Source organism: Suncus etruscus, chromosome X (genome assembly GCF_024139225.1).
Source record: "Suncus etruscus isolate mSunEtr1 chromosome X, mSunEtr1.pri.cur, whole genome shotgun sequence".
Lineage (NCBI taxonomy): Eukaryota > Metazoa > Chordata > Mammalia > Eulipotyphla > Soricidae > Suncus > Suncus etruscus.
In genome coordinates, this window is record NC_064868.1 from 107,194,139 (window position 1) to 107,203,191 (window position 9,053).

The 9,053-nt window shown below is 33.7% G+C and overlaps 1 non-coding gene across 1 annotated transcript; it reads right to left on the minus strand.

Annotated features, from left to right (window-relative positions):
* Window positions 1-6,162: 6,162 nt before the first annotated feature.
* Window positions 6,163-6,275, minus strand: LOC126000089 (U5 spliceosomal RNA). Its single transcript, XR_007492456.1, has one exon. It is a non-coding gene; the product is annotated as a U5 spliceosomal RNA (small nuclear RNA).
* Between the last annotated feature and the right edge of the window lie 2,778 nt (window positions 6,276-9,053).

Consider the following 9,053-nt stretch of genomic DNA (forward strand, 5'->3'; position numbering starts at 1 on the left):
AGGGCAATTGAGGAATACTGGGGAGTGAAAACTGGCTGACAAGGACTTAAGAGCATTGAAGAGAAAATAACAAGGTGGTGAAGATTTATAGGTAGGGAGACACCAGAATCAGTAGAATGTAGAAAAGGAAGGAATTTAATGCCAAACTCTTTGATCTTCAAAAAATCATCAGCCTTAACTGCAATTTTGCTTATGTAAATTGGCTTGCTTACTTTCTTCCTCTATTGAAGAGGGCAAGAGAGTGGACCCTTTGTTGAGGACTCAGAATTTCCAGGGCTACTTGAATTCTTGGTCCAGGTGAATAAACGTCCTCTTCCTCCATTTTGCCGTCTGCTGTCTCCATTCTTTGGCTATTCCCTAACAACACATTTGTAAATCCCTATTGTTGGGACCTGAATTCTGAACAAGGAGGAACACCATTTTGTAAAAACCACATAGCAGGCTTCTTTTTAGGTTCTGAGCAGGGAGAAACACCATTTTGTGAGGACCACATGGTGTGAGCCACATACTGGGGCTTCACGGGCCTATTTCCATAGACCCCGCCTCAGTCTACCTGGCCATACCAGGTAGCCTATCAGGGAAGGACAAGGGAGCAGTTGGAAAGTACCCCTAGACAAGAGCCAATCATTTTAAGAATCATAAGAAAGCTGGAACCTCCCTATATCCCTTTCCTATCTAATCTTCATCATGACCTTGGGCGGGGCCCATCTCCTTTGGGGAATGGCTCCTGGCTGGCCAGGCTGGGGAATCTTGTTGCAGACGGTTTAAAGTGTTAAACTTTATTCCAGTTGTGTCTTCTTGTCCTTCTACTCTTGAACCCTACACCTATATAAACAATGCTGTGAAATTTACCTCTGTGTTTGTGAACTTGCTTGTTTCTTTAGGATAAGTTGCCAGTAGCAGAAATTATTATTCAAAATTCGGATTTATTTGATATCTTAGCAATATATAAGAGCTTAAAATTTCCTATGCTCATGCTAATTTTAGGTAATGTTGTTCTTGTCATTTTAATTTTTATAATTTATTAGAATAGATATATGATTTTTGTTTGTATTTACTCTAATACCCATGATGCTAAATTTCATTTAGGCTCACTATTGACATTTTTTAATTATATAAAAAATATTGTCATATCTTAAAAAATACAGTTCACTTATTATTTAAGCAAATTGACTCGTTTGTTTCTTGTATTTTTCTTGTTTTTCATTTCTCTTTAATGTTATTTTAGAGTTCTCAGTTTTAATATAAAATAAATACCACATATTATCTTTAAAATTAGACATAAAATTGGTCTTGATTCAAGCTCAATAAGTATTAACAGTTTAATAATTCTTTTCTTGGTTGCTCTATATCTAATAATTTGAAAATAATATGCCCTATTATTAGATATGATATCTTAATTGTAAAATATCAAAGTAAAACCTTATGTGGCACTGAGAAAAAAAGCCTCTCAGCCCTCTGAAACTTGAATGGAAAATATTTTTAAGCAAAATAAATTTTAGAAGGACAAAATAAATCCTATTTAAGCAAAATAAATCATAGAAGGACAAATACTAGATTATATATATGTATATATATATATATATATTATAAAGAAAGAAAAGGAGTGAATAGACTACCAAGATGACAAATCTTTGTTTTTTTTTTTTATTACAGAACTCAGACCACCAAATATATGGTGGGGAATGAAGAAGTAGATTATAAGGAACAAATATCTTTATGGATGGTATTGGCTCCACATGCCATGATCCTACCTTGGGAAAGTGGGTATGGAGCATGGATTGCTGCACTAAATACTCCAAACCAATATGAGAAGGTGCATTACAAGTGGTTGGATAGCTTTCTGCATCATTGAGAGAGACAGAGAGATGGAGACAGAGACAAACACAGTTCTAGCTGCTTGTCTGAACTGCAGTTTTTATTGAGTATAGAAACCACCCCTGGGTGGGGTAGTAAGGACAGAAAGACTATCTTGAGGCAGTCCTGCCCAGGTATGCTTGAGAAATGTAAAACAAGATGATAAGTAGGAAAATTTTTGTTTGGGTGAAACCAAATTGTAAACAGATACAAAGAAGCCAGGGAGGATCTATGTTCTGGGTGAAACAAAGTTGTAAATTGTGAACAGAGGGGTACTATTGTTCTGCTGAGGTACAGAAACAACTGTAGATCACAACCATGAGTGTTCACATTATTTAAACATTATTGCCTAAACTACAGTCAAATACATGCATTATTAAATGAATAGATAACTTGAATAGACATTTTAAGGGGAAAAAGCATGATATATTTGGGAGATCATTATAATAAAAATTGGCATGTGTTCTTTAAATTACATATTGTGTGTATTAGATTGTTGAAGATTAAAATGTATATTTATTACATTCACATTTAATGATTCATTTGACCTTTGAAAGGTTATTAATAACCAGCTTTATAAATGTGCATATTCTGACTTGCATATATTTATAATTCTGTTGCTGACAAATATTTTAGCTAAATGTTCTTTGAACGATGAAAAAATTGTGAAATAATGTAAAATTTGACTTATGAGAAAATACAAAGGTACTTCCATATTTTCTCTACAATCACTCACAGGATTATTTGGATTTGTGTAAGCCTTAAAAGTAGTTGGTCACATACATTTTTAAGATTGATGTCACATTTTTGAAAACATGCATCAATTCCTTCTGTGACCCATAAAATTTGTATTAATTTTCTTCAGACAAGTTTCTAGGTCCATGCATTTTAAATCTTGCTTTTCCTCCACTGCTCACATAATTTTGATGTTGGAGGGCACAAGCATGTTTACATTTTTAAGCAACCTGCTTTCTTTCATGCCACGAAAACAAAGAATAACTGGCAGAATCAACATCATGAGTATTCCTGAAAGCTAGTTTTGCATTAGTATGTCTACTAATAATTACACATGAACTTATTTGAAAAACATTGCACATATTCTAATATATAAGATTTATAAATTATACATATATTCCAATAAGCCAAACAAAATAAAATATTTTTATTTCTTTATGCAAACACCTAGGCTACCCATAAGCATCGCAAATGTTTCAGATACAAGGGAAATTTTTAAAAAAGAATTGCTCTCTTTTTTTCTTGGTTTTTGGGATGTAGAATCCATAGCTTCACACATGGTAGTCAAGGATTATACTGTTGCACTACATACCTGAAGAAAGAGTTGGGAGATAGAGACAGGTGACAGAGATAGATAGAGACAGAGAGAAATGAGACAGAGAGATAGAGAAGTTAAAGTGAATACAAACTGTATCTAAAATATTATATATTTTAATTTGCTTTTCCAAGGAAGGCGACTAGGTGACATGCAGTGGTATCAGGAGTTACTCCTGACTGTACTTTGGTTTCTTTTTCTCAAAAACAGAAACTTGTAAGAACATTGCTTAGTCTTCTTTTCAAAGAAATTGATAAGGTCTAAGTTAGCAGAGATAATTAGGAGTCTTATTTTATGAGATTAATTGTAATCAGTTTAGGATGATCAGGAAAAAAACAGTATATAATCTGGATATAATTATTTGCAATGTACATTTTCCTCAATTCTCTTTACAGTGCTTTACTTTATTGCATGCCCTTCCTATTCTAATTTATTTAATGTCTCATTTTCATTGCATTATTAATATTCTCAATTTTTTGTTTGTTTTTGGTTTGGTGCCAAAGACAGCAGTGTTTAGAGCTTATTCATGTCTCTGTGCTGTTGGGTCACCCCTGGAAGGTCTCAGGGGTCCTTATGTGGTGTTGGGGATTGAACTCAGTTTGACTTTTTGCAAAGCAAGCACACTACCTGCTATGGCCTAGATTATTTTTTTTCTGTACAGAATAATTAGTAAACAAATTTTCCACCCTTGAACATATTAAATGCATTTATGCTATCATTATAGACATATAATAATTTTTCTAGCTATAGATATTTTTCATTTTATTTCTACTCAAACTACAAAGCCAATTCTATTGTTTACTGGCTTCAATTTTAGGAAAAAGATGATGGATTTATATTTTGTTTTCTTTTTTAAATTTGTTTATTTTCTGTTTGATTTTTTTTAATATGGGTAGTTACACTTTTCCTTTAAATTAGGAATTTAGTGGGCTGAGATAAAACAGAGGGTAATGCTTTTGCCTTGGATCATCTTCCTGGATTCAGCCCCTGAGCACTTCCAGGAGTGATTCCTGAGTGCTCAGCCTGTAAACAACACAGAGAATAACTGCATGTGGATCAAAAGTAAGAAAAGATAGAAGAAAGTTTGTACCTGTATATTATAACTTCCGTATGGTATAACTTTTTGGGGGAGGGATGGGCTACATCCTATGACGCTCACGGGTTACTCGTGACTATGCACTCAGAAATCACTCCTGACTTGGGAGACCATTTGGGACACCAGGGATCAAGCCAGTGTCCATCCTGGATTGGCTGTGTGCAAGGCAAAAAAAAAGCTCTACTGCTGTGCTATCGCTCTGGCCAGGTATAATAATTTTTTGAGTTCAAATATATAATGCCTATGTAATATCTATTAGTTACTTAATCAATTATGAATAGAGCAATTACTTATTTATCTTTATAACTTTGAATGGAAATGTTTAAAGTGCTATTTACAAACTATATGAAAATGAAAATACATAAATTCACTGAAGTCCACATTTACTAAATAATAAGGTAAGAAAATGATTGAACACATAATTTGAGATTAATAAAATTAAATGTAACAAATACATACTTACAGTAGTATGAGACATATAAGCTCACAATTAAATCATATATTTATTTTCCTCTGTTATAATTGCTAGGTAAATATTTCATTCAGCTCTATAAAAATGTCCATAATTTTGCCTTTTTCCTTTTTGAAACTTTATGCTATAAATATTTTAGTTATACATTATATAATAAAGTATCATTAAAATGCAACACTTTCTTACAGATTTTTCTAGTATTTTCATTATATTTGCTTCTACTTTAATTGTTTATTCAGGCCTCCCATTCCATAGATCATTAAAATTCTGGAGTGATATTTCTCAGGATAAAGGAATAGATAAATTTTTGACAAATTAATGTATCAGGCTTTTTTGTTTATAATTATAATCTTATAATCAATTCAAAGATATTCACCTAAATTCTTTTTCTGGTGATGATACAAAGTATAACTTTTGAAAATTATATCTAAGAACTCACTATATTAAATGGTTCTTAACTAATTGTATATTTCTATGTGACATTTCTCTGTGATATCCTAAAATGTTTCTATGTGATTTACTAATTATAGAAAGTCTCTTATATTGGGTTACAAGATATATTTTATTGAGCCAGAAGAGTGTCATAGTCAATCCATTGTTTGTATTTCTTAGACTAGTTTGTATAATGAAAATAATTTTAATGTTTTTATATAATACACATACTGTTTCTCTACAATGCCAAATGCTTCAAGTTGACATTACACTAAAGAAGCTTCACTAACTTCTACAACTAGTAAGTTTATCTCCTATAAAGATTAATATTAGAAATAGGTCATAAAGGCATACATAAACCTTCCAACTAACATATTAATTGATTTATGTATGCACCAACTATTCAATGAATACCTACTTGGGAACTGAGATACATGCTAATAATAAAGTAGTAAACAACATATAATAGTTACTGTCAGTCTTAAAACTTAGCATCTAATCATAGAGAGAAAATTGACAAATTACTCAAATAGATTAAAACTTGTAACGTCATGGCAATTGTTAGTGTAGTTATTTCTTTAACTGCACTCACCACTCTTTGTGATAAGCTTCTTATCATGGTCTGGTCCTTCCAGCACTCATCTCTGTTGATTCCGGGTATTATTATTATTATTGTTTATTAATATATTATAATCTTTTATTTTTCTTAAATCTCACATATGAGTGAGACTATTCTATGTTTATCTTTCTTCCCTGGCAGGAAAGTTGCACTGATGAAGAAGGGTGTGCATTTTATGGCTGAAACCCAATTATGGACACATTTGTAACTATGGTGCTAAAATAAAGAAATTATACATTAAAAATAAAATCTACTGTAGATCTCTTATAACTTTTAAAATTTGATCTTTTTCTTTAGCTCTGTAGGCTGATTTTTATATTTTTTTGGTTTTGGGGCCACTGTGAGTATTTTTTTTTAGCCTTGTCAAGACAAGGCCTCAAAAAATTGGTTTAAGACTCAGATATTTCCTCCATGAAAATCTTTCATAAAAGGCAAAAGATTTATGCGATTTGAAGAGAAACCGGATTTTCACTGTATTTTGTATTATTACTTTCTGTTGAATTAAAGTATTTCAAAAGTGAAAAAATTGTAATGTGAATGTACATTTCTGCAAGAAGATAGAAAAAAAAAGAAGAGAGACCTGGGAAAGAAACAGACTGTGGAGGAAATGAACAGAGGAGAGTCTAGGGAGGGTTAACATTAAAACAGATCAGATAACATAGACACAAATAAATACAACACTTTTATTTGGGGAATATTAATAATCAATGCTTGATTAACTGGGATCTACAGAGATATATAAAATTAAAATCAATATAATCCTTCACTTATCAGCAAACCAAACCATCTACCAGTTTAGTTCTCAGCTACCAACTCTGTAAATACACGTTATATTTTTAAAAAACTGAATGATTTTCTCTGAAGATAAAAATTCCTTTTTAATATGTGATTATATTAAAGTGTGAAATAAAAAGGGGATAATGCAAATTTTGAAAAAATACAAAAACTTCATGGCATACAGAAATTTAGTTTTGACCATTTTTATTAAGATATATAAATGAGGGCCCGGAGAGATAGCTCAGTGGCGTTTGCCTTGCAAGCAGCTGATCCAGGACCAAAGGTGGTTGGTTCGAATCCCGGTGTCCCGTATGGTCCACCGTGCCTGCCAGGAGCTATTTCTGAGCAGACAGCCAGGAGTAACCTCTGAGCACTGCCGGGTGTGGCCCAAACCCCCCCAAAACAAAAGATATATAAATGATTTGAATGAGGGTTTGCATTACTTATGACTTGCTTTTCAGGTACATTCCAATTGTGAAGCTATCAGTCTCTCTAATACTTATTCCCAAGGCAACAAATCCATATTCTGTTCCTCTACATGCATCTGGACTCACTAACAAAAACAAATTTATTCCTGTTGTGCTGTGTTGATGTTTGAAAACATATAATAAATTATGGAACATGATGAATAATGTGAGAAACATCTACCTATTACAAACTATATACAATTATTCATGTGAATTTTGTCTTATTATGCCTAGCCTAAATGCTGAGGAAAAAATATAACACCACTAATTATGCCAGAGCTATCTGTAAAACAGTGGGTAGAGTACTTGCCCCACTCCTAGCTAAACAGGTTTCAATCCTTGGTACCCATATGGTCCCTTGGAGAACTATCAAAAGTAGTTTCTGAGTGCAATGTCAGGAATAACCTCTGAGCAACACTAAGTGTGGCCCCAAACAAACAAACAATAAAGCAACAAATCAGAAATATGAGACTGCCAAACTTTGATTTGAAAAGTAAGATATCATTCTCTGCTTTTCTCAGAACAAACATACTGTGATTTCTTTTTTCTCTTACTCCCACGCCACACCAACTTTTCTTTTTAATAAAAGTACTGTATTTTTCATACCATATGACGCACTTTTTTTACCCCAAAAGATGTGGGAAAATGTGTATAAATCTTGAAGTGCAAAAGCCCCAGGGAGCTGAAGCCTAAGTGCAGGGGAGTTTTATTATTTTTTTGTATTAAAGAAAATGGATTAAAAATTTTTGTTTGTTTTTTGTTTTTGGGGGGGGCACATCTGGTAGTTCTCGGGAGTTACTCCTGGCTATGCGCTCAGAAATTGCTCCTGGCTTGGGGGACTATTTGGGACGCTGGGGGATCAAACCGCGGTCTGTCCTAAGCTAAGACACCTTACTGCTTGCGCCACTGCTCTGGCCCTTAGAATTTATTTTTTTAATTTTCTGATGTAAAAAATAGTTAGGTAAATGTGTTTAAACAGCTGTGTACCGGTGTATTGTAAATATCCTTCGGCCTTCCAGGTTGGTTGTTCCCAGCTGCCATCTCCTGATGTTTCCTGTTTTCCTCATCTAAAAACTAGGTTCATTTTATGGTCAGGTGCGTGAAAAATATGGTGAGTTCTTTCTTACAGGGCAATAATAAAAAGTAGAAGTCCAAGTTAAATCTATTTTACTTCCTGTCTGTTTTACTTTTTGAATGGTATGGGAAAAATTACTTCATTTCTTTAGGTTTTTGTTATCTATAAAAAAAGGGGGGGAAGGGTTTTAATGTCATAGGCTTTCAGTATTATTTTTTTCTGACTTTTGGGCCATACCTGGTGACTCTCAGGGGTTGCTCCTGGCTCTGTGCTCAGAAATCGCTCCCGGCATGTTCCGGGAACCATATGGGATGCCTGGGATCAAACATGGGCCGGCTGTGTGCAATGCAAACACCTTGCTCACTGTGCTATTCCTCCTGCCCCAGGATTTCAGAATATTACATAAAAACTTTACAATGAAATTAGTTTAGTAGGTAGTTTTACCATTTTACCTAGAGTTAATACTTAAAAAGGTGTTTTAAATATACACTAATTTTTTAAGCATCATCATGGTTTACAAAATTGTCAATGCTGGGTTTCTCACATAAAATGTTCCAGCATCGCACATTCCATTAATACCTACTTTCCTCAACTGACCATTGGGATCCAAGGCACCCCGTTCATTTAATCAAAACCTGCTCCCCACCATCGCATGGTAAGTGTTCTACTGAAGACTGTGTCTGTTGCTTTTGTGCATTTGTTATTTCCTAATCATGTATGGCAGACATGTGTAAAAAATGGTCATTCCCAATCAGGAGAAATGAGGTGTCCAGCAGCACCACTGGCATCCTAAAACTGGACCCAGACCTTTTGTTCAAGTTCCACATCAACTGTCATGAAACACTGAATATTAAAAGCACCAAACCACTGACTCAAAACCTAGGCAGCCCTCCTTCTTCTGTGATAAAATATTCCTGGTACGAAATCC